The following is a 26,948-nucleotide window of genomic DNA, read 5'->3' on the forward strand; positions in this document are numbered from 1 at the left end:
GTATTTCTTGCTCCTTGCCTCACTGCTGAGGCAGCAATTCAGTCAACACCATGCAGAGGTAACTGAAGGCTTTGCCTCACTCCCAGTGGAGAAAGCAGCGGCCCCGTGTTTATTGTGGGAGCTTTCTGTGTGTACAAAGCTCAGCACAACTGGGCCAGATCTCAGATTACAGGGTAGGGGTCTTTGGTGGCTGTATTAGCACAAATGAGAGACTTTGTTCAAAGAAACCAAATACCATGAGCATCTGGTAAAGGCAGCATCTAGATAATATACATTAAGCAGTTATTGTGTTATGTACAAGCAAAGTACCCAATGCCAAATAATCTTCACAGGAAAGCGCAGTCTTCCAAGTCATTTGAGAAGTATGAATCAAACAGTGGCCCAAACTCAGCTGAAAGCTCCTTACAGGGGCTGTGTTCCAGCTCCTAGTGCTTGTGGTCATCTTTACCTGGACTGTTCACCTAAATAAAATTTAAAATTAGCCTATATAAAAATAGTCCTGTGTGAAAGCTGCTAGATTTATTTACCAGGGCTTCACATGGAACTCTACAACGTCATTCTCTCTTGAACTGTATCTATTCCTTCCACTTCTCAAAATAAGTCAGCTAGATTCAAGCTTCCCTACACTTCCCAAGAAAGTTCTTACTGCCAAATTTCAAAACTGCCTGCTTCACTGAATTTTCACTCTTCCTTGACGCTTCTCTAATTGCTCAACTCTTCATATCTGAGACAGGTAGTGTAGAAATTTATATTGACTAGTAGCTTTAGCCATGAGATACAGTTTCAGACAAGTCTCCCAACACTCACAATTTAAACAAACACTCAAAGAAAGCATGCAGAATCAATTACCAATCTTTTAATTTCCTTAGCATGCCCCCTGCTTAGGGTGTAATGTTTTGAAACAAGCTTTTAGAACTGAGGCAATCTCAGGCGACCCACCTTGGTGTTTAGGAGGAAAAGCTGTGCCAAAGCTGGCGAATGTTCTGTGGGCGCCAACACATAGGTTCATGTGAAGGCCTTCCAGTGTTGCCTGGCTGCAGTCCTGGACAGCTCCTGTTTTGTGACTCATCAGGAAATTTGGATGTTCATCAGCCTCACCTCTCCCTGGTGACTCAAATGAAGCTGGCCAGGAAAGGAGCAATGATGGCTCTGAGAGGGGATGAACACCAAGGATATCCAAGCCTGGAGGAGGCCAGAAATCTGGGGAGGTCAGTGGTCTATTTCTCCTCCCAGAAAAGGAGACAAGGTTTCTGTGCTTGTGCTGGAAGCCCTAATGATGGGGGAAATGGAGGCTGGAGACTCCTGAGAGATGTTTTTAAAAGCTCCAGGGAATTAAGAGACAAAAGTATTCCCTTTGAGGGCTTTCTCACCCGCCTGGGCAATAACACTGGGCAAGATTTTTAACCTGTGCTTTTAACCAAAAAATTAAAGCCTATAATCTGTCATGAAGATTTCCTTATCTGAGTCTCAATTTTTAAAGAATATTTCCAGAATTTTCCTAGTTTTAATTTTATCCATTTTATCAAGTTCTAAAATGGCCATAGATTGATTGATGCAAACTGTCACAAGCATTCATCTTTCTTTTTCAGTAGCTTAATCTGAAGTGGCTTTAACCAAAGACAATTATACACAGGAATAAGTATTTCTACTGAAAGGAGCACTTTGTCACCCCCTTAATCCTTTCTTGTGAAGGCAGCTCTTGAACACATGTGACAATCATGCAGGTTTCATGAAATGGACATAGAGCATAGTATTCATGATCTGTCTTTCAGCTCCTAAATAAAATCCTGTGTAAGTCAGGTGTTGGTTGGTGGGACCAACCAAAGTATCTTACAAGTAGAGCCTGAGACTTGCCCTGGAACTGAAGGCTGAATGAAGAATGAATCTCTCCCAGGGTAGGCTAGAATAATGGATTGATGCAAACTGTTACAAGAATTCTTTTTTTTTTTTTTTCAGTGGCTTAATCTGAAGTGGCTTTAACCAAAGATAATTATACACAGGAATAAGTATTTCTACTGAAAAGATCACTTCGTCACCCCATTAAATCCTTTCTTGTGAAGGCAGCTCTTGAACACATGGGACAATCATGCAGGTTTAAGATCAGTACTCACATTTCATAATTTGGAAATACCAGCAATTTCAAATTCATGTTAAGTATGCTTTCAGGAGAATATTACAGTGGTAGAAGGTGAACTATTTTGGTATGGCAAATTGCTAGTAGTAGTCAGAACACTGAGGAAATGCTGTTTTACTCCAACAGTAATTGTGGAAGCTGAGCCAGACTTCTGGGTCCCATGTCCAACTGTGGCTGTTGTCCTTGCACATTTGTGTCTGAGGCCAGTCTAACACAGAGGTGCTGAGCTCTGTTTAATGCTCCTGGACTTAGTGCTCCCAGGAATTAGACCTCCTATTCTTACAGTCTCCAATTCCAGCATGCTGGCAGAGTTGGCTTGTTTAGTCCCTGACTTTAGTAAGAGCAAGTTGTCAACATCTTCAAAGGCTGGATGAAGAGGATTTGTGCTCCCCCTGCCCATTCCTTTCTGTGTATTCCCAAGAGGAATGGCTGCCTGAGAACTGGAAAAAACTGCTCCCCTGATGTGTGAGATTTCTGTTTGTTTGTTTTTGTCCTGTTGTTCTCAGTGCAAGTGTTGGGCTTAACTCAGTATAGGATATCATGCCCAGCCAGGCAGTCTGGGAAAAGCTGGCAGTTGTGTCTGGGGGCAGGGGTGGGGGGCAAAGAAAGTGTTATTTTTGCAGAGCTGTAAATTCAGCACCTTTTGCCAGTGCTGCATCTTTTTTATATTGCTTGTATCTGAGAAGGTATTGCTGCAACAGCACCAGCTGCAAACAAAATCTTGTTTGCTCCAAGTTCACCACAGGACAGGTCATGCATTTTGAACATTTGCGGGACACTCGCAAAGGAAATACAGAGCGTGCTTTCCAAAAGCTTCAGCTTGAAATGCAACAGTTTCCTTGCTGCCTTGAGCTTCAATGTCAAAGAGATTCTATTTTTAGAGAGAGATTCTACTCAAAGAACTATATAAGGCTGTGCTGGGGAGACCATTCCTTTTTATTATAGATGAGAGTATTAGTTACTCAATTGGGAAGAAAAATTCTGTATAAAAGTGACAACCACAAAGATACTCTCATCTGGTTCTCTTTTGTGGGTGAGAAGGAACTAAGATGAAACCTGAAGACTCAATATTTGCTTTTCACTATTCCAGTTTCTCTCAACTTCTTGAAACAAGTGCTTTAGGCATTTAAAATGTCAGACAAGGCTCTTGATCTGAAGTGATGATGCAAGAGGGAAGAGATAACTCCAAGCAGAGTTTGATGCCAAAAGACAACTTGCTATGCTAACATGTGACAACACAAGGGGGAACTCCACAAATAATCAATGTTTTATTCATGGAGAAACTAAGTAAAACGTGATGTTACAGATTCACCCTTTACAGGTACATATTTATTAGTTATCCTGAGTACAAAGTGCACCTAAACTGAATGAGTGCTGCAGCAAAGCCATCAGAGACAGTGGTCAGGTGGGCTCAGAATAGTAGTCATAGCTAATAGCAGGAAAATGGAAGAGTATCTGAAGTTCTGGCTTTGCTAGGAAGCCTTCTTCTGAAGCTTGATTTTTAGTCACATAGAATCACCCAGGAAACACCTAACTCTGTTACCCTTAATCTCTGGCTTTGGAGAGAGGAAAAAGATCTGTACAGAATTGAACAAACTTGTGTTGTCAATTCATGTTCCCACTGTGATTTCTTCCACAGTTTGGAGAGGAACTGTTGGGCTTCTGGTCTGGTTGGACAATCATGACTTACAGACTGCTGGTGTTTGTTTACAACACAATGGTGTTGCTTAATCCTATTTGTCTCTTACAGCAGCATTTCAGTAAGAAAATGTTTCTTGTTTTGTTTTAAAGAAGTGCAGCCCAGGTGACACAGGTTTTAGCAGCTGTTGCCAATGTTAGCACAGCAGCTGGAGCCAATTTGGTTTTTGCTTGAGTAAGGACTCAATGAGGTAAGAGAACTAAATTAAGGACAGTGGATCCACTTCTTCTGTAGTCCAACACAGCTCCTGTGAGGAATTCTGAATTAGGGATGGGACTGAAATCATGCTGGTCTTACCTTGCCCAGAGTTTCTACTTCTGTTTTTCTATTGTCTGGCTAGCTGTGACATAACTTCTTTGGCTTTAGGGGAATAAAGTGAGGAACACCTACACTGAATGAGGGGTGAAAAGCAGCAGCTGGAAGTAATGTGTGCATTCCTGTAACAAAAGGAAAGACAGTGCCCTTGGGTTGTGCAGAGGGTAACACAGGGTTACCCTCTAACAGGCTAGGTGGTGGCAAATTGGAGTATAGGCAGCAATGGCTGAACAGTTTGAACGAGGGAAATTCTTTAATCCACTCAGTGCACTGAGCCAGGAATAGCAGGAGAAATAACATCTCTACTTTGACCTTTTTTTATTATTATTATTTTTATTCAAAAGAAATAAAATTACGGGCATCTAGAAGCACACAGCACACTGATCCTGCCTTATTATTAACAGCATGAGAAGCAGTTCAAGTATGTGGGGGCCCAGGGGCACTTTTGCAGAGTGATTGGTGAAATCGGCGTTAGTGACTGACGCCGCTGCGGCCCGGCCCAGCTGGCCCTTGTTGGAGTTTGGGGGCTGCGCCTGAGGGCCCGAGCTGAGGGACAGGGAGCGGGGCATGCTTCCCGCGCTTTTCGCGGTCCCGTGCTGCTCCCTGGCGGCCGGCGCTGAGGGCGCGCCCGCCGTCAGGGAATTGCAGGAATTCTGAGGCGTCATTCCTGAAAAACCTGCGGAACGCGGCCCTAACTCTGCTATACCGTCCTGCTAAAGGCCTTACGCGTTCTCCAGGAGGGGTCCGCACAAAGCAGCCCCCCCACCCGTACGGGAGTCGGAAGTGCCTCTTCCCCGTGAATTGCCACTGTCCCTGCCCTGAGGAAGCCCCCCAGAAATGTCGCCATGACCGTCCCCTCGTCCTTGCCCGTGTGCCCGCTGTGCCGGCTCGCCCTGCCGCAAAGGCGCGTTCCTCACTCGATCCCCTTGGCAGCTGGCTCCAGGCAGGAATCCCGGGCTGTCTTTCCACAGTTCCTGGACAGTTTCCTTCTGGGATTAAACAAATCCCCGCACTGTTTCCCGAACGAGCAACTGCCTGAAGGTTTGGTAATTAATTCTGACTTTTGCGTGCTGTGCATTCAGATGGCAATGAACGTTTTCCTTCTCGTTTTTTAATAACAGACAGAGATTTTGATATTGACAAGTCATTTCTTAAAATGTTGTACATCTGGTCAGTCATTTGTCTTAATGTGTTCTTAAATAATTTCTCCAGTGTGGTTTCCACTGAAATTTTCATGCTTCACTTGTAAGATACTGTTCTGCACTTGAATTTGTTTTTATTTTGTTAGCTACTGTCCTAAGGAGATCAGAACTGACAGTTGCTAAATAACTAAAAGCTTCCATTTGATCAACACTACCTTTTAAATAATAACATAAATGTATTACATAGTGTTTCCATTGGTAAAATGTAAGTACAAATGTCCATTCCAAGATAATAATAAAGGACTATAAGCGCCAAGGCACTTTTGGACCTGAGAAAATGAAGTATTAATGAAGCATCTTTTTTGTTTGATTACAGCAAGGTATATAATCCTGTATCACCTGAGCTTTTGGCATTGGTTGGGTATGTCAAAGAAAAAGCTTGAAACTCCTGAAAACCAGGGAGACACAACATCATATCTGAAATTTTAATTGTCATCAATTGATCATCTGAAATGGTTAGTACAGGAATACATATATGATCATTTTAATTGGTTTATATTTATATTTCCATTGCAAACTATTTTTAAAATATTAACTTCAAGATTTTGGTGCCAGTATAAACTTAATCTGCAATTTTTTCTGAAGCTTTGTTCCAATGTCTGTCTCTTGTGCCCCTCTAGATAAGCACACTTCTGTTTTCTAGGCTCGGTAGTCTCCAGTCATGTAAGACAGTAACATATTCTGCATGTTAAAAAGTTCCTAAATGATATATTGAGCCCAAGCACTTCTTTAGCACAAAAGAATAAACATTTCTTACTAAAATGCTGCTGTAGGAGACAAATAAGATTAAGCAACACCATTGTGTTGTAAACAAACACCAGCAGTCTGTAAGTCATGATTGTACAATTATTTCCTGAGGCCTCCTCTTATTAACTGAAGGTTAACTCAGCAGCACAAAATGCACAATGCTACAAAAACCAGCTGCACTGTGCATGTGTTTGTACAAGCCTGAATTTAGTTAAGGATAAAGATTTATTTGAGAAGCCACCAATTTCCAAAATATTGGTAAATATCTTACTACTCCTGGAGTCCTTTTCTGCTGCTGTTTTGAAACATATTTGCTGTGATACTTGCTCTGACTGTCCAAGAAACGAGTAAACAAACTGGGTAAAAGAAATTATATTGAGGGGAAATGCTGAATAGTTCTTTTTCTGTTGAGTACCTTTAAGTATTGTCTGATTGTACATGGCCATAAGTGTTTGTCATTAGAACTGAATATTTAAATACCACATATAGAGAACACCAGGCAAATGTAGGATATGGTTTTTTGCCTTTTACCCCACTATCCTTGCTTTTTTTTAATACAGAAAAAATATTATAAAAGTTTTATGGAATTATCATAAAGCATGCATATAAAAAACGTAACTGACACTATTAAAACCATACTTTGATGAATTTAACTGTCCCTAGCTTTAGAAAGTTCTGGATTTATCTGAATGGTGATCACCACCAGAGGGCCCCAGTCTCTCTTAGAACAAACCAGATTATGTATTAAAATAGGGTAGTGAAATTTGGTCCGTTTTGATAATTACTGATTTTTTTTTTTTTTTTTTTTTTTTTTTTTTTTTTTTTTTTTTTTTTGCTCCTGTTGCTAAGGTACGTACACTACACACACGCACGCGCGCGTGCTGTGCATTTGTACAATGCAATATAATGTGGCTAATTATAACAACAAACACCTGCACGGTAATGGAGTCTTATTGTCTTATTTTGGTGGAAAGCTTTGCCACCGGTGCAGAGTTTAATTGTGCTTGTCAGGTGAGCCTGATATTTTGTGGTGAGAGGTTGCCGAGTCAGCTGGCGCTGCGGCTGAAGTTAATCTGTTCCCTGACCGCTCTGTGCTCGTCTCAAACACCAGAGGGCAACAAATCCCCGCGGAAGGAAAATGAAAATGTCTGCTCAGAGAAAAATTATCATTCTCTTTCCATACAATCGCACTTGCTAGTCATTCCCTATCAGAAATGGCCACTGTAGGGCATACCCAAAGTAAGTTACAATAAATTACATATATGGGTATCATGATGTTTTGTTGGGTTTTTTGTTTTCGTTTGTTTTGTTTTTTTTTTTACTTGATAGTCATAATTCAATTCAAAAAGCAATTCAATAAACTAAGATGATTTTGTAAGTTAGTGTAACTTGAAGGTCAGAGTACTGTTTGCTACACTGCATATGTTGTTATCTTGATATATTGTAAAAAGGAGCAGAGAAGCAAGGACAAGGGAAAAAGAAAAGGAGATAAAGTCAAAATTAAGACTCAGGAAAAGGAGTACTACAACCACAAAAAAAACATTAGCTGCAGCTACAGTAGTGGGTGGCTTTTTTGTAATTTTCCATGTCTGAATATTTTTTGGCAGAAGTGAAATATGAACACTAAGATCTGTTCAGATAGGCTGAGGATGATAAAAAAACCACAAACCAACAAAACACAATCAATCAAAAAACCCAGAAAGCTTGGGACTTTCCTTCATTAAAACTCTTTGCTCCTCAAAGCTATTGACTTTAAAACTCAGCTTTGCAAAGAGGAGTCATTTGATGTGAAATATTCCAGCAGCTCTTTATTAAAAGACATAATTTCTGATGGAGGTAAGCACATTGATATTGCACATTCAAAGCATTGCAAATTCTTCAGCACCATTTTCAGATTTCTTAATCTCTTTTTACAGTCTCTTCAGATTAACAGTAAGAATCACAAGTTTGATCTAGCTGAGATAGGGACATTTTGTCTTTTTTTTTTTTTTTTTTTTTATCCTTACTGAGACCATTCTGATAGAGCATTCCTTATGCTTCTCTGTCTTCTCACATGTTATTTGATGGGAGAACATGAGGCTTTTCACCAAATCTCTCTATGCAGGAAAGTATCCCCATGGGACTGAAAATTGGCTGTTATCATTAATGGCAGATCTCCTGTGAGTTTCTGTATTTCCTTACACAAAGCATACCACAATTTATTGCCAGAAGATTCTATCTTTGATTGGAAAACTACTCATGTTGTACTCTGAGATACCAGGGAAGGCATTTCCTTACAAGCCTTTGAAGACATTTATCATTATTGTCTGACTTTGCAGGGTTAGATCCTTTGGAAAATGTTTTTTGTTTTGTTTGTTAAAGTAACATTCTACACCCAAGCAGTGTTATATACTTATGTAAAGAATGCCCTTTTATTACTTCTTTTCATGAATCCCTCACTGAAGCAAGAGTGTACACATATAATTGACTAATGAGACCCCACAAGGTGTGGTTGTTGGCATTGTCAAAGAGCCACATTCAAAATGATCTGGCAAGACAAAAAGTGGATTTTTATAGTTTGTTAGAGTAACAGAAACTGTTTCACTTGGAAAATGGAATTTATAAATCAAGAATTGTCTTGTGGACACCAGTTCAGCCACAGAGGTTCTGGGGGTGCTTAGTGTGGTTCCAAACTGACTAAGGGAAGCCTGGGGCAGGAGGTAGGTGGTGGTGTTTCATGTTGTCTCTTGGGTTCTTTCCTTAGGAAAGGAGGGAAATGTGATCCTGGGCCATATTAATAGGATAGCTCAATCTGCAGAGCATGGGAGGTCATTATTTATCTTTACTTGGTGCTGTGAGTACCCTGTTGAGTTCAGAAAGATGTGGGCAAATTGGAAAGGGTCCAAAGTAGATCAGTAACTATGCTCAAAGAGTTAGAAAGCATGACCTATAAGGAGGCTGGGGAGGAATTTACTGTATTCAATCTTTCTCTTTTGGGGAAAAAATCCCACAAAAACAAGACTAGAGATGGGAGGGAGGACTTAACCTCTTCACAGCAGGAAACTATTATATGGAAGGCAGGAAAATTTTTGGTTCTTCTTTGTAGGCTTAAAACAGCAAGAAATCAACTTTTCAGTGAAGAGAATGTGAGCTTATATATTCAGTATTTTTGAGGACAGTGCAGGACTTTGCTAAGTTAGGAGTCCTGGAAACTCCTTCACTGAAGGATTTTACAAGAGTTTAAGCAAATTTCTGTCGGGAATTGCCTATGCTGGTTTAATGCTCTGGGCTTGAAGCTGGTTTCAGTGAAGTTTAGCTCTGGCCACAAGTCCTGATTTATGGTGACTGAGGTTTTGACAAAGCCCCAGTGCAAGAGCTCATCAGTGTGGTTGGTAGATGGGAGGTGTTTCAGCTCCAATCAGTGGAGTACCAGCCCCTCAGGGCTCAAGCAGCCCCACACATCTCTGCTCAGTGCTAGCAACCCCCCAGACAATCTTGTGGGAAAGGGAGAAAACCAGCCAGGAGCTCAGGCTACAGGACCTGACTGAATGTGTAGTTGCCACAGACCTGGAAAGGCCCACACAAACACGTCTGGAAGGGTGCCCCAAACAGCCTTGGTTCATCTCAGCCATATTTTTGAGAGAAAGAGTGCCTGCAACATGAATGCTTGAAAACACAGAGCCACTTTACCTCTGTGTCTGAAAAGAAATAATGTAAAAGAAGGGGAAATGCATTCCTTCCTGGAATAACTTAGCACAGAATTGAGACTCCATAAGGCCCAGGCTGACTTCACTCAAGAGGGCAGTAGCCACAGGAGAGAGTGTGTTATATAATCTCTGCCATTCTTCTGGGGTCAGTGCAGAAGCTACACTGTGCTAGAGAGGATTCTGCAATCATCTGGAAAAGGTTACTCCACTTGTTGGTGGCTCTGCCAAGGTCTGGTTATGGAAAGTAAGGTTCCTGTAACTCCCAGTGCCTTTATCAGGCATCTGGACTCATCTGGCAAAAGAGATTTCAGATCACTTTTGCTATTGGGAGTGTAACTGCTCCCAAAGTATGGCTGAGATGAGTGAAATGTCTGGATGACTCAATGAACAAGTGCTCCATTTCTTTCCTGACCCAAGTTCATATCTAATACGGAGAGTCTGGAATGGCTTGGACGTCACCCTAATCCACTGCAGATGCTTGCTCACCTTGCAGTTGGAGGGTACTTAATCACAAGCCATCTGTATTGCAGAGGCCCTACACACTGAAAAAGAGCAGCTCAAGACTGAAACATTGAGGAGAGAACAGGCACACACACAAAAGTCTTCTGGAAGTCTCTTCTTGTTACTGTGTGTATGCAGTGAGATGTAGGAAACCCAAACAGTTCCTGACGTGAGTAATGTAAGGAAATTAACAGTTTGATTTAGCACTGCTGTCTATCCTCTCAATCAATTGCTGCATCTAGACTTGCCCTGAGCACTGTGGCACAACAGCTGTGCTGGCTTCCTGCTCAGACTATCAAGTACCAAAAGGGCAGGAGATTTATTCAAATACTAATGCCTTGTAGAGAGCCATTGGATATGTATAAACTATAGCTTCAGCTCTGAGCAATAAATATGGGAATGTTGTATACCACCCCTCAAGTATGCACGGATATGTGCGGATCATGAAATGATCAAATCTTTCCCTACAGTTAATTATGACTAATGCAGAGATTTGTGCTTCATCCAGATCTGTTCCCCAGGTTTTCCTTAAGGGAAAGTATCTATGTATTTAGAAGCATTGCATATGACAACAAAAGTTTGCAACATGCAGGATACATTCTTATAAGGCACCAGTCACTTGTCTTTTAATGCTTGCTTGTAGACCAGCTGGATATTTGTTATTAACATGTTTTCTCAAATCTCTTGTAAAAAAGCAGAAATCAAGGGGGTTTTGATGATTACCTTGCTTGGAGGAAGTTGGTTTAATTATATCCGTTGTCATTTACAAAGTCTGCAGCAGTTCTAACATGATTCATAAAAAATGAGACTTCTTATACTTGAAGATACACCTAAAAAAAGCAGTGGAATGGGAATTCTATTTCCTGTCCAATTCTGACAGTGGTTTGGTTTTTTACTTTTTTATTTCCTTTCTAAGCAATTTCTTCTCTGCCTCTGGGCATTATAGTGGTTTTGCATTCAGTGAGATCACCTACAGAAGACCCCTGTTTTTATCAGAGAATCCCCCTGCTTGATGATTATCCTGAATCATTCCTTGCTTTTTGGTACATTACAAAAAGAGGGAATAGCTGGAAGCATGCTATGCTGTATGGATTGCACAACCCTCATATGGCTCATCTGCTCTAATTCTCATGCTGAGGAAGATGAGGAAATCATCAACTAATCTGAACAGAGACACACACAAGGCACTGGAGATCACTATTCCTCTTACTGTTAAGGCCCTCAGACTTCTCTTTTCTCTACCTCTGCCTCTCATTTTTCTGTAACTCAGCTTTTCCATTCAAAGCACTAATGATTTTCAATTATAAATTGAGTAATGCCAACAGGAAATATGAGCAGTTCAAACCAGTTTTGACTGACCTAAAGTATTGTACTTAAAAGAGCTGAGAGTACTGCAGGTTGTGAAGTGAAATTTATTCCCTTTTTTTTTTTCTGGAACAATTTTTGTTCTCTGCACTTCATTCCTCTCTGTTTTCACACCCAAGTGAAATGAACTGAGAAACCTTATACCCAGATATTAGGAAGTTTTCTTACAATTAATCACTCTGAATAAGAAGCATCTGGTTCTGAGTGTACTAAATTTGTGGGAGAAATCATAAATGAGATGACATCTTATATCAGGGCTTTATCTTAACATAAATAATTCTTGTATTTCTTTTGGAACTCGGCTGTCCCCAGTCAGATATGAGAACAAACGAGACATTAGTTTTATTTCCCAGTATAAAAGTCCGTTAAAGCAATCTACTGGGAAAAGTGAGTCTGGAAAGAACTGGCATTGTCTCAGCTATTTGGGTTGTAATGAATTAAAAAGGACAAAATTCTAATTTTAGTAGTGTTTTAAGTAGGCTTGTGAGAATTCAAAAGAGGATTGAGGTTGCTCATTCTTAATAAAACAACTTTTAGCTGTGGTTTGATTTTTTTTCCTTAAGAAGCAGCTTAGATTATATAAATATTGATTAGGGCATGGGTACAGATCTCCCTGCAGATAAGGAGGTGATCAGAGGGCATTACCTTTGTGTTACTCCTTTTATCTCACAGGACAGCCTGAGAGAGATGAGTTGCAAGGGCAGGTCCAGCAGGGAGCTTGGCAACCATGATGATGGTGATAATCCCACATGTTATCTGTTCCCTTGCATGTTATCTGCTCCTCCACAGCAGATTGCACCCAGCAAGTCCCTGAGATGCCTTATTCCATTCCCTCATTAAGGATAACATGCTGGATTTGACATGCATCTGGAAAAAGCATTGGTTCTTCAGGCTGTATGCATGAAGAGGCAAGGCAAAAGCAATATCTTTGCACTCACCCTCTGTGTAATGGCAACCATTGTCACCCAGCTGTAGAAAAATGTCCCCTTCCTTAAATTTTGCTTGCCAGATCAGACATTTCTCCTACTTTCCACTTAACACATCTCTAGCTGTATTCTGTTGAATCAGCAATGTTTCCTTTGTTTAAAAGGAATTTGTCTATCCTATAACAAAACATTCCTTGTTGTTTTCCCTTCTTCTGTTTAGCTGAAATATGCAGCCTTGTTCTGCAAGCATGGACTCAGGGATTTCCAAAAGCTAAAGGTCAGCCTGAAATCTCACAGCATACTTACTGTACAAAAGCCAAGCAAGGAAATATTCAAGGAGTCTTTGGAGAGCATTATCCTAAAATATAAACTTAGAGTCGTGGCAATCCCATGTGCCTCGTGGACAGTATTTTTTTTTTTTTAACAAACGATGTTATTAATATGAATTTTCTCATATCCTGAACTCTCAAAATAAAGCAGATTTAAGAGATCATTTTTACAGTTATCCCTTTTTCCACAGAATGTGGCTGTCACATTTTATGTGACCATGTATTGACTGTTTTAAACAGGTTAGATTGTTGTTTTTATTTAATGGCAAAGTCAGTTATTTTTTCCTCAGACCATATCTTACCCTCAAATACCTTCTTTCATGATGTGTTCTTAAGGTAAGCAGATATAAATATTGAACACATGCTTTAATGTTCTATAATTACAGTGGATGTCTTAGCAGTACTGCTCATCCTATGTAATTTCCTTATCAGGGAACACACTGGGATCTCCCTGGTCTCAAATGGCTGATTTACCATGATGACAAAGATATTTATTGACATTTTTGCCTGCTTATTGCAGCTTAAAGCTATCAGGGAGAGTTCCTTTATGAAGTATAGAAAAATATAAGTGCATGGACACCCACACACATTTTCAGATGACTAATGCTGTTGCTGAAAGGAAAATGCATCCAGCAAATCTGCTTGTAATTGGACCTCACTCAGTGCTGATTCTTCCAAAGCTGGCTAGAAAAAGGTATACTAATGCCAACCAAAATTGCTTATATTCTGCTGTGAGAGAGTGGGAATTACTGTTTACTATCCTTAGTATTCTCCACAAAAAGATAAAAGTATTGTGAAAACTGTGAAATGTGTTCTTTCAGTAAGAAAATTGAGTGCACCTCAGTAGTACGTGGGCCAGGGAAATTGAACGAGGAAGGAAGATCCTCAGGAAACTGTTGCCTAAACATGTCACAAAAAATGGGACCCAGGTCGTTTGGAAGCCTGGTTCCTTGTGGTCTACTGAAGCTAAATAGCAGGGGAACCCATAAACTCTGTTAAAGAGTGAAGCAACTTAGAAAACTTCAAAGTCATGTTGTCCAGAAGTAGTCATTAGGTCACTAGTGGTTTTGGGGGATTTTTTTCCTTAATCTTTTTTTCTCTCCAGACAGATCAGATATGAATAGACGTACAGTATGGGGGACAGCTTGCAATGGCTGCAGTTGGAGCAGAATCCACACCTTGTAGAGCAGTTTCACATTCCATTTAGAATCCATAAACTCTTCTTTCCAAACTTTCGTTTTAGCTTCAGTTCTGTTAATTTTCTGTGCTAAACCAACTGCAGTTAGCATTGCTAGCTATGTGTATTTTCCTCTGTAACTCTGCCCTTCTGCTGCTCAGCACTGGGGCAAGGTCCTCTGGAAGGCTTCTCTGGATTTGTATCCTCAACAGTGCAAGGGACTGCTGAGCTCTGCTCAAGCCCAGCCCTTGAGTGTCCATCACTGCTACCCTAAAAGATAAACTGGTGATTGGCAACCAGAGCATGCCAGCCCAGCTCTGGGCTGCAGCACTTCTAGAAATCCACAGGGAACTCGGGCTCAGCCAGACCCCAGGCTGCCAGACCAGGCTTCATTCCAGCTCTCTTTGATGTAAAGGCACTGCCTGAACTCTGTAGAAAGCGGTACGTGAATAAGATGAGAGCAATAATTTTTAGTGCTTTACATCTATATTACACTTCTAAAGTTTAACAAGGCTCAGGCTTTTTATCTCTCTTTTTTTTTCTCTGTGGAAGACTAAGGTTTTTAACTCTTACCATTTTATCATTGTACATTTTTACCTACGCACTATAGTCTCCTGCTGCTAAAAATTCCTTCACTCAGCTCTGTTCTCCTCTTTTTCAATGTTTATTTTTTTATGTGGATAGATTCATTCCCGAGATATCTTGTCATCTCTTTGTGTATTCAATGTGATATCTTTTCTTAAATTATTAAACTTATGTCTCCTAGAAACAAAAAAAACCAAAACAATCATGTCTACATGTGTTGTAGAAGGTGGGAGAAGATGAGGGCCAGGTTTCTAAGCACAGGGTCTCCAGGCAGTTGATTTATTCAGTTTGGACTATGTCTACACAAAAATTTTTGCTGGCATAAATTTTATTCAGTTTGGACTATGTCTACACATAAATTTTTGCTGGCATTTTTCCACATTTCTAAACCCTACAAATGGATATCTAAACTCATGGCAGTGGAAACAACACATCTGCACCTGTCTGGCTCCAGGTTTAGCTGCAGAAACCTACCCTTTCCATTGTTGTTGGCACTAGGACATGTGGAGGAATAGAATGTAAGAGAATAGTGCAGAAGGTAGTCTCACACCTGAGGGGTTGCAGCTGTACTGATCACCAAAGATCAGGAGCAGCCCTGCCCTTAACAGGCCACAGCTGTGCCCAATGAGAAGACGAGTGCTACAAAAGAGTGGGTGAGGAGAGAGTTGGGGTTTGCTGGTTGTGCTGTGAGGAAGGAGTCAGTGCTGCAAGGAACCGCCCATGAGAAGTCACCAAGAAGGTATAGGATATGATTTTTGCAATATGATGATAACAAGGACACAGCATTTCCCCAGTGGCCTGTGTGAGGCTGCTGTGTGCTTTCCATTCTGTCCCATTCTTTAGTACAGACAGAGGTTTGACACTTGAAATCACTTTAGCAGGTTAAAGATAGAACTGAAGTTATGATTCTCATGTAAAAGGGAAAAAAAAATCCATGTGTTTTAGATGCTGAGAGGATTTTTTTTTTTTTTTTGGACCAGTACAGCAAATACCACCAGCATTAATTTGTAGAGTCTCATAAGGGCTTGTGAAAACCTCCAGTTTTGTGGCAACAGAATCCTTACAAAGAAATTTTTACTCCTGTTGGTTCTGTTTTGTGCTGCATTTCAGGACTGTAACTGTGTAACAGTTCTGAGCACTGTGGTTCAGCCAGCTGTATCAGCATTATTGTGAGCCTAAGCTGATAGCTGCTGTATAAATTAATGGTGTATATTTATATAAATCATCTGCTTGAGCACTCTGTGGGGTTATTGTAGGGGGATACAATATAAGTAAATAAAGGTAGTATAGGAAGTAATCTTACTCCCTAAAGAGTTGCAGCTGGGTTAATTATTCAAGATTAGGAGCTGGCCTGACTTTAACAGGCCACAGCTGTAGCCAATAACAAGAAGAGTGCTATAAAAGAGTGGGTTGGTTGGTTGAGGGGATCTGGAGTCAGTTGGCTGCTGTGAGAAGGAAGAGTCAGTGCTTAGAGGAGCTGCCTGTGAGAAACACCAAGGAGGTGCAAAACTCTAGCAATGTGGAACCTTTGCACTGTAATGACAGCAGGTTATGACTGTTGTTAGTTCACATCATGTGCCACTTCTGGCTGAGAGAGTAGGTAGGAATCAATGTTTGTGAGTTGTAGGTTCAGTCCCAAAAGATCTGAAAAACACATCTTCCAAGATTTTTTGACAAACCTTGTCCCTCATTACATTATCACAGCATAATGCTCCATGTTTTGTTGGTTGCTTATTTGTAGTTCCAGATTATAAGTGCAAATATTGTTGTCTGTATATTTTATAATTGCTCTATATATAGCTTGTGCAAAGATGCTTCTTCTACAAGCATAACTGACCCTAATGTTGAATAAATAAAATATTGTAGTAAATTAGCTTTATTTTTTACAGATGTTCAAAAGCAGGAGGTGGAGGTGACACTTTTCCTTCATTTAATTATAAACTCTGAAGTATGTGGTTTTTATAGTTTCACATTTCAAGACCACAAGCATGGCTGTGAAAACTTAAATTTTGCTTTCTCTGGGTCTGTCCACATGAAGAGCTTATATGCTTGATAATTGAATTAAAATGAACTAATACAAATCTCCTTGCTGAATTCTGTTGAAATTGCTCTGTTTCACTTAGTTCCGCATGAAAACTGAAGAAACAACAAAGCAATTTTATGCTTATTTAAAACTGAACTAAGCTCCTTCAAGCTTGCTTATTTGTGAAAAGGTTTGCACTACTCTATGAAATGCAGTGCTGAAGTCTGTTATGGATATTTGGCATTCCTTCAGGTGATCCCCACAGGAACATTTGCTTCCTACAGAAAGTGAAACCACAATTTAAAAAACAGTATTCAATTACTTTTCTGGTTTTAAGGTTCTTTTTATTTTTTTTAAATCTGGAATTTAATGTTTAGGCAAGATTACAAGCTCTGATGGAAAATTAGTAAGGCTGAATTACTTTCAGGGGCTCATAAAGGGTTCCTGTCTCATTACTCAATGAACAGAAGTATTTTTGCAGCCAGAATTTGAACTATTAGAGGATCAACTGATTTTTCTCAAAGTATTGTAACTGTAGTGGTTGCTTTACGATTAGGATTTATTATATGAGGAATTTGCTTTTAGCCTTGGGGATAATTAGTACTTCACAACTTTGAGAAAACATCAACACACATATGGACAGAAGGTAAATCAGAAGGCTTCTTTTTTGATGTTTTATCAATTAAGTCTTCTGTCTGTATTTCCTTATTTAAGGAGAAGTTTTACAAGTTTTGAGAGCAGGTGCTCAAGATAATTTCTGTGGCTGTGCTTAACATATCCAGAACACAAGATTTTGTTCCAGGTGCTGTAATTAGTCTACACTGGTTTAGAAATGGCTCCTTATTGCAATGGATGCACTGTGAAAGTCACAAAAGCACCTAACACTGTATGGTGCTCTCAAAGAAAAAAAAAAACAATCAGCATTAGTTTACTGACCAGAAGCTAGAAACAACTAGATTTTAGAAATGAAATACTATTATATTAGAGGATCACTCACACAGTATTTCATGTCTTTTGTACTCACTCTGGGTTCCTCTTGAACATGTTGAACATTTATGATGGAGTTAGGGATCTGCTGACACTTTAGAGATGCTTAATTTATTTATCTCTAAAAGTGCTAGGTGGGACCTTTTTTTCCCCAGGAAGAGGAAAGATGGATAAAAAAATGTACATGTGGATAGTAGCAGTAAAGCTGTTATTATTAATCAGTTTCCACAAGTGTCTGATGGGATTGAGGCATCTCCAGTGCAGTTTTAAAAACTTGAATTGATTCAAGGCCTGTATGATCAGAGCAGCTGCTTTAGAAGGAAAGAAAAGGATGTGGGGATTCAGATGGGAATCACAGAACTTATGATCATGAAAGATCATACCAACTTGCCATAAACCCTCTGTGAAAGCCTGAGAGAGAAAGACCTAACCAACAAGATTTTTGACCTCTAAACAAAAAGAAAACAGCAGTACTGAAGGTAGTGATTGCTCAGAGGGAAAGAGAATTCAGAAAGGGTGGTCTTTGTTGGATTTGGGTGCCCTGTGTCACTGTGATAATGAGAATGTGGCCGTGGTTTGGATTGTGTTGAAAAGTCTTGTATCATATTTGTTGATCTTGTCTTAAAATGAAGCCATAGTGGTTCCTCACAGCTCCTCTATAAGGGTTTTGCAGTTACTGGTGGTGGCAGTTGTGTGTTTCCTCCTTTTTTTACCCTTTTTTAAAATTTTCAATTCCCCAAAGAGCTTTGTGGTTTTGTTCTTGCATTCCATGTTCCTTTCTTTTCCTTCTCCTCTCCTCTCTAGCCAGCTACTTTTGGGAGGGGCAGGCATAGCCACTGACTTGCAGTACATTCTTTCATCTTCTTATAACCGTAGGGAAGATGATAGGCAGCTGACTTCTGTAGGAGGAGAGAACAGGAAATCTTGTCTTATAGGAAAAGATGGTTTTGTTGTTGGATTTAAAATGAAAATTACTCTGGTCCTCATTCACGAGGAATGCTTGTGATTGTAATAATTGTTTAGAGCTCAAACTGTGAGAGACAGACAATTTTAAGAAAACGTGACCAACATAAAGATGAGTTAGGGTAGTCTTAATGCAGGCTCTTTGTGTGTTTGAGGAAAGCAGAAAATCCACGAGTGCAGGGTTACAAAGATGAACTTGTTTCATGTGGTTTTAATCTAAGCTGGGCTGCCTGGAATTAAGGGTCACCACCCTGCGAGGCACCTTGAGAAGATCTGCTGTTTCAAATAAGGCCATTGCTGACATGAATGTGCACTGAAAGTTATGCTTTGTTAGAAACCAGGCATAACAACCAAACCAAACAAAACCAGAAAGAAAACCCACACATCAACAGGATATCTCAATTTGTATTTTGCAGTAATTTATAGTACAGAAGAGAAGGAATATTGTTTCATTGTCCAAGAAAACGAAAAATTTAACTTGTTCAGGCACATCTAATATATTACACAGTAATGACTCCTAGCAGTTCTGAGGCCAAACCACACTTGAAAAACTTGGCTGGATTTGTTCTCTGTTATATCCACTTCACCCTGCTCCCACAGCTGGCTGCAGCATCCTCCTTGCCTCTGCTGGCTGCAGCACAGCCCTGAGCTTGGGCTCATCAATCTGGTTCCACCTGAATGAACGTGTGCAAGCAGCTCCTGCACCCTCCGCGGTGCTCCCCAGTACTCCCAGATCCCAGACTGGGATACAGGGACAGACAAACCTACTTCACACTCAGCCTGACAGACTTCACATATGCCAGAGCCCTCTGCAGACCCACAGCTCATCAGGTACCACACACTTCCTCTGGCAAGAGCTCATTTTGGGTGTCTCAGAGGTGATGCTTTCTCTGCACTCTGATAGGGAGGAGATAAAGATTCATCACAACTGCATCTTCAGCTGATTGTAAAAAAGCAAATGTGAGTTTAGTGTGCATGATTTGGATCAGAAGTTAAAGCTACAGCTGTTTCTGTCAGTAATACTGCTACCACCCAGCATCATTTTTTTAAAAAAAAAGAGATAAAGATAACATTAGAAACCCACAGCTCCACGGTTTTGGTCTAGGTTTTGCATTTGGTTTAGTCTCTTGACATTAAAATAGAGTTGGACACAGCTTAATACAATGCAGTTTTACCAGGTCATGGGCACTTGTTCCCTTGTTGCATAGCTATCCTGAGTACAAATAAACAAAGCATTCAAGGTAGGCATAGCTCTGGATGGGGAGAAGGGCTTCAATGTTGTTCTGTAAGACTTAACTAAGCAGATGAAAATAGGTTCTGACACATTTATCCTGGGCTTTTCTGGCACAGAACTAGCCTTGTTTTTTGGCCAAAAATCGTGTCAAATTCGTGTTAGGATTAAAAAATGAACTCATCCGAGGAGAAAAAGCTCAAAGATAAGAGTGCAGTAACATATGACAGCACTCTGTGTGATCCTGCACCAATGGTTACTTGTCCAGTTACTTAGCAAGAGGATTGTTGGATGTCTCTGTGGGGACTGGAGCCATCTCCCCCACAGTGGCCACAGGAGATCTAACAGCACAGCTTCTAGTTGGGATTCATAAAGAAATTCCAATGTGCTTTGCCCCTTGCATCCTACAGAGATTTAAAATCAAGTTTGAACAGAGAACTGGAAGCCTGGAATTTCCAGTTACCTCTCTTGACACAAAAGATTTAATGATGAAGGACTATCATAAAAGGAGTAGGCCAAGAAATTGTCTAGATAGGGCCAAAAGGTAGTTGCACATTTAAGGTTATTTGAATTTAAATCTCTAGTGATCTTAAATTGAAAATTTGGATTTATGTAATGTGGGGGACAGAGAAAACAGAAGGAAAATACCAAACACCTTTCCAGTATTTCCACTTAATAAGCAAGGGAGCCCCAATGCCCACTGTTGAGGAATGGGATATTATGGGCCTGACTTGCACTGAGTAGCATTATGTTCTTAAAGAAGCCCACAAACCACTGCAGAGCACACCTGGGATCACTTGTTTTCCAAATTTAGCTGCACAAGAGGAATTGCTATTTTTTTTCACCCAAGCTTTGAATACAATCCAGTCGTTCCAAGCTTCATGCTTAGAACATTTATGTTGTGTGAGAATTTGATCTTGAGATTTATGTACTTTACTATGTTGTGTACAAATGTAGCAAATCAGCAATACTAACAAATTCTGCCTGAAAGGTGCCAGCATCAGGCTTCTTCCTTTAGGAGCCTAACAGAGCCTTTGCATCCTCCTTATGGACAAGCAGTGGAGCAGCATTTGTGCCTGTGTTCTCCTACTGCCCTTGGAATGAAGCTCATTGTCATTTTGGATCAGCTTGCAGTTACGTTATTGAATCCAGACAAAGAAATCTCGACAGAAAAATTTCCTAAATAGGACAAGATGGTTGCATGGCAATGCTCTAAAATGCAGCATGCAGTAGATTGCCAGATTGTGAGTATATTTTTGTTTTTCCTTCTGCCTGCCAAGGCTAGTTAAGTACTGAAGCATAACAGTAATAGCATCCTGTAACAGGATGTTGCTCTTTGCAAGCATCTATAGGTGATTTTTGCTGGGAACAGGCAACTTCTGTATTTCATATCAACACTTTCAAAGACGTGTTTGGCTGATGGTTGTTTGAATAGATAACATGTAAATTATTCAGTATTTCATTTGTATACTATTCTGTTTTGGGACACTTTGTCTGTAGGGCCATAAAAGTTCTTTTATGGCTGTCCCTGATGCTGTTTTCATTTGGGGTTTATTTGGTGTAAGGAGTAGAAGTAATACTAGGATTTTTCTGAAAAGCTTTAACCTTATTGAGAGAAATAAATTTGGCATGTCTTCAAAGCTCTTTCAGCTGTGCAGATGCCTTCTTGTTCTATAGTCCAAACAGTTTTCTTAGACCCCCCACCTGCTGGCTGAAGTAAATTTGCTCAGCTGCATAAATGAGAAAGAATTTCATACTGAGTATGTTTGAAGTCTTGTGAACCAAGTGTAATCTACTGTTATCATCATTTACATCTTCTTGTGCACACAGTGTTTGTAGTGAAGCAGTTAATACATTTCAGTTACTGTTCTTCCCTCTTTGATAACCCTCACAATCCCAGACTGAACTTTTGTATTCATCATGCATCAGGGCTTCCCAGTACCTTTACCTGGAATGGTTTCTTTCAAACCTGCCTGTTGAGTTCCCTTCCTTAAAACACCTGACAGATGAAGGAATGGAAGTGCCTGGAAAGACATGTATATACCATTAAACAGGGGGAAGCATAGTGGAGCTGTATCCCCTGGTAGAAATTACCAAAAAGACAACCCTAACAGCCCAGGTGATGTCAGAATTGATGTAGTTGATGTATGTAGAAGGATTTAGAAGAAAAGAACCAGAAAACAAAGGAGAGAGCAGAAGAAAATAGGGCCCAGGTTAGGAGTTAGGGTAGACCAAGCAATATGAGGTGTTTGAAGACAGCTTCCTAGACCAAAGTAATTATCCAATTAATTGGATAATTATCCAGTTACCCTTGTATAATTCAGGGGTGGAAGTTGTGTGCTTATGTGTCTGTGCAAAAGGAAATCAGAGGAGCACACTGTGGGTGTCAGAGCCCACAGAGGGATGAGGGACAGGGAGACATTAGATGAGGTTCTGACTGCAAAATGTGTTCAGAACTGATCCGCTTAACAACTCAGCTGTGATAAAGGCAGATTTGCAGGTAAGAGCAGTAGTTGGAAACCCAAATCCTAGCTATTTCCAGAGAAAGCTGTATCTGACTTATAAGTTTAGGCCCTGGGCTGTAATCTGGGACTATTCTGTGTGGATTCATAACTCATCCCTGCCCCTCATCAGCTCTTTGTAGCTGCTGCAATAATTACTGGAACCAGCTCTTCCAATGGAGCCCTTCAGCACGTTGCATTGCCATTAATCAGTTCTGCTGACCACATCACTATGAAAACTACACTTGGTGTTTCTGAAATGAGTTTGCTGGAGCAGTCCTGGGCCCAAGCCAAGAATTAGATCCTGGCATCCAAATGCCTCAAAATATATAAGCACAAAATATTACAGACTTCTCACCCACATTGCAGGAGTTTAAAATGGGTCAAACTAGGAAATTTGAATAATATTTCTGATTTTGTATTTTGTACTCCATCTTTAACTCCACTAGAGTGCACTTTGATTATTAGAACTTGTTGTTACCCTTGTTTTGTGCACCAGGCTATTTTTTTTTTTTTCAGAAATAATTATTGCTGTTATACACCAAGGTTTGAAACTGGCTGTGCTTTCTCTTGCAGTTTTGATTTTAGCTATTCTAAGGAGCATGCTAAAAATGTTGTTTTACAGCTGTGGCCATATCTTGCATGTGTACTGTCAAAAATGGACTAGATTGACATTTAGTAGTTTAGCTCCTGGCAAGAGCTGGATATTTGTCAGCACCACTAGTCCATAACCAAAAAAGGTATTAGTTGAAGAAAAAAACATTTCAAACAATTTAGGTTTCTGCTCCTGAGTGCAAAAAAGGCAGGCAAAAGATATTTTATATTATGAACATGGAGATTTTCCTCCAGCAGAAGTATTTGATAAGTTTTGTTCCATAAGGGTTGGTTTAAATTTAGGCTTTCAAAATACACCAAGTTGGAATTCTGATGGTGCTGTGTGTAAATTTGTGTTGCTATGAGCTGAGGCTGCCAACTAATGCATAGGAGAACTCAGAAACCAAGAGAGTGGAACACTAAGTGGAGGCAACAGCAGGAAAGGGACTTGGGGAAAGGACTTTGCTTTCAAGTTGTGTGCTTGACCTCTGTCAGTCATTTGCTCTGCAGTAGGAAAAATATAAACTAAACCATTGGCCTTTGCAACTTTGAGGAGGCTGCTTTACAGGAACTTGTCATTTTCAAGCCTTGAAGGAAATGGGAGCTCAACTGCAAATTCCACAGCAGTTTGAGATAGTCCATTTTTATGGACTACCACTACACTTCCTTTGGAGTCTTTTTTCATATACAAAATGTATGATGCTTCCTGCCCTGTCATTTTTATGAGATTGTTTCCTTTATTTCTTGTCATTGCCTTGTGTTTATCTTAATTATCCTTTTTTCTTTTAGGCAGGAAATCATAATTTGAGAATACCACCTAAAAGCCAAGGTACTTCTTTATTCCACTTGAAAGTATTTCTGTTGTTTTAGCTGAACATTGTATTATTGCCCTGAATATATGAGCTAGCAATCTCTTGCAGTAGGAGCTCTTCTCTAGCTATTGCTGTGCATTACTCAGTTTTTTCACTTAGACATGAGTATCTGCAAAAGCTGCCATCAGGGAAGTCTCAGCAGTAGGGAAATGCATTCCTGTATTGCTCAAAGAGCCCACTTGTCTCAACTGCAAGCAGCACTTCCTCACACCCAGTTTCTTCCTAAATCTCTGCCTTTAGTATGAAGTGCAATGGCTGTTAGAAATAAATACTAGGTGTTTGCTGGCTGATGAATACCTATACCAATGCCAAACAAATTAAATCTGCAGTCCAGGAAATACTCAGGATGCTTCCTTTTAAATCAAGAAAATTGCTCTCATTAAATCAATTAGGTAGCACTTAGAGGAAAATTGATCCAGGATATCCAAAGGCATTAGCAAAGTGTTGGGTTGTTTCTACTCCATTAGGGTTATATCCTGGTCAGGCTTGATCAGGATATTTGGAAAATCTGGAGCCATTCCACCAGAGGAGCCCTTGCCCTCTCTGCAGGTGTTCAGCAGGAGCCCTCAGCAGAAGGGGGAAGGAAGGGTTTGCTCTCAGTCCCGTTCTCTGCTGCTGCTACTGCTGGTTCCCTTTGATCACAAACCAAGGCAGCAGCTCCTCAGTCTCTGGGCAAAGCAGTGCCTTGCTGTATCTGTGATTCTGAAAGATGGCCAAGGTGGGTCCCTGCCACGTGTGCCAGCCTAAACACAGTCCCATCCTCAGCACATTTGCAACTGTGCAATGCAGTGGCTCATGTCAGAAAGCATGAATAGCTCAATATGGTGTAAAGAAATCTGTAAAGGCTCCAATTTCTGTGGTCATAACCCTTTCTGATTTAGGGAAACTGTTTATTTTAATAGTTCACTTTGTTCTACTGATGCACTCTAATTGAATTCAAGTGAATAATTTCCCTCTCTGCTGCCAGCCTTTGCCCTCCTGCAGCTCCCTGGCAACCAGGTCCAGGGCAGGCCTTTAAAAGAGGCACTGCAGGCTCTCTTCTGCAGCCTGTTGAAATATCACTCCCCTCATTATCAGGCAGAACACTATCCAGACTATTGTCAAGAATGAGCCTCCTGTCCCAGCTGGCCTCCCATTCCCAGCAGCAGGACCCTTCCCAAATAGCAACCTCTGAGGTCCCCACAAAGAACAGCACTTTGGGACAGCAGCAGCAGCAACAACAGCTTCACCCACATGTTTTTAAAATGTGAGATTTGTAAAATATATATATATATATTTTAAATCTATTAAAATAGCCAAATTCTATCATTTGTCTATCCACAATCTACTGCAGTGGTAAATTATGACTTTGCCTGGAGATCTCCCACCATCAAAGGTACCTCATAAACCATCAGCAGTGCATGTCTAAGCTCTACTGTAAAACCTGGGCTAGACTGTAAAGCACAGAGTCATTATTTCTGGGTTTGCAGAAAGAACTGAGTGCTTGTGACACATCTGTGAACTTTGTTTGGCCCAGGGCATTCCCAAATGGTCCAACATGAGCAAGCTGGAAGTGGGGTGAAGAGGGTTTTGAAGCTTTTTTTTTTTTTAAACTTGTCTTGAAGAGTGCAGGACATTCTAGATATGTTCAGAAGATTCAAATGCTGTTAGCCTCATGGCAGTTTGAAATATTCAGCATTCTCCTGTAAAATTCCTAGGAATAGGAGTCCAGATATGTCAATAGTCTTGCCAAATTACAGTTGTGATTTTGCTTTCCAAAGGTGAAACTCCCATTGAAATCACTTGGTCACTTTCTATAAACTTCAGCCTCAGTTGAACTAATCTTAGGAGAAACACTCAGGGAAAAGTTTCATAGTGCCTCAAGCATGAGAGAATAATAAAAAAATTTCTACTAGCATTTTGGGAAACTTTATATAAATGGACAACATTGGAAATGAACTTTGAGACAAAACCTACCTAATAGTCTGAAATTTAAGGGAATGTGGCTTGACTACAAGGGAAAAATTCCTTTATATTGTATATACACTAAGGGGAAGGAAAATAAAAATTTTATAAAATTCTCTTGCTAGATTAGCAATATGCAAATAACTAGTGCTGAACTTGGAAAGAAAATGGCATTTTTCCATGTTTTGCATGGAGCACCTGCTAAACAGCCAGCATCTCTGACCCAGCTATTGCATGAGCAAGCCTGCACTTTTCAGTGCATGTTCCTAAGATGATAACAGGGTTAACAAACCCTGTTAAAACTTTGCTTTATGAGACATAACCCCAGTTTCTACCCCTGAAAGGCAGGATACTCAAATGCTGCAGCACTGAGAGAAGTAGAACAGTAAGTGGCATGCTGAAGACATGATTTCATGTTTAAAACTGGGAAAAACTAAGATGAGGGCTGTAAGGAAAGGATGTAGAATCATAAACATTAACAGAAGCTTTTCTGTCCTAACTTTACTATTGTATCCTTTGTGGCATTGCAGGGAAGACAGTGCAGGGAATAATGCAATAATATTTCCTTGTGTTATTTGCAGTCTCCCCTGTGCACAGCATCAGTGTTGTTTTATTGGAATAATGTTATAATTGTTAACAGTTCAACTGGTAGTGTTGGTGTTTGGGGGAATTCCCAAGTACCTGAGTACATGGGCTGCAGCAGGAAAGTCCCACTGGCCCCACAGCTGAGTAGGAGATCATTCCCCAGCTCCATGTCTGGTTTTGGCAGCCAGTGATTTGCCGGGTGCATGCAGGAGCTCACTGCCAGACTAGACCAGACCAGAATAAAGTAAATTAAAATTTCCTTAAGAAAAGGGATTTCTGTCTTATCTATAGAACTGAAGCTAGGGCTGAATGTTTTAGTCTTTCCTGACCTTTTCCCCCTTCTCTTCTACAGTATTCGGTTGAGTTACAGCATTCTGAAAAACTTCATATTTTGCTCTTTCAAACTATCCTTATCATGCCCAAAAGAGAAGATAATTTGGTTTGGTTTTATTAAAAATCCTTTCTGAACTTTTTACACTGTAGCTATTCTTCCCAAATGACTCATACAATAACCATTCCCAGTTTGTAGTCAGTTCTCCAAAGAAGCAGCAGAAAAAAAGAACAACTTCCTTTTAAGGGAAT

General features: G+C 40.3%; 1 protein-coding gene and 1 long non-coding RNA gene across 3 annotated transcripts in view; one reads left to right on the forward strand and one right to left on the reverse strand.

Moving 5' to 3' along the window:
• Positions 1-26,948, reverse strand: part of SYNPO2 (synaptopodin 2) — a 76,846-nt gene that overhangs the window by 34,290 nt on the left and 15,608 nt on the right. The gene's annotated exons all lie outside the window — the stretch shown is intronic.
• LOC132072202 (uncharacterized) overlaps positions 15,347-26,948 on the forward strand; it is a 28,312-nt gene continuing 16,710 nt past the window's right edge. The window contains exons 1-2 of one of the 2 annotated variants that reach the window (XR_009418297.1): positions 15,347-15,405; positions 23,755-23,794. This is a non-coding gene — a long non-coding RNA (uncharacterized LOC132072202). The remainder of the gene's footprint in view (positions 15,406-23,754; positions 23,795-26,948) is intronic. The other variant, XR_009418298.1, reaches the window with a different exon arrangement.

The sequence above is a fragment of the Ammospiza nelsoni genome, chromosome 4 (genome assembly GCF_027579445.1).
Source record: "Ammospiza nelsoni isolate bAmmNel1 chromosome 4, bAmmNel1.pri, whole genome shotgun sequence".
Lineage (NCBI taxonomy): Eukaryota > Metazoa > Chordata > Aves > Passeriformes > Passerellidae > Ammospiza > Ammospiza nelsoni.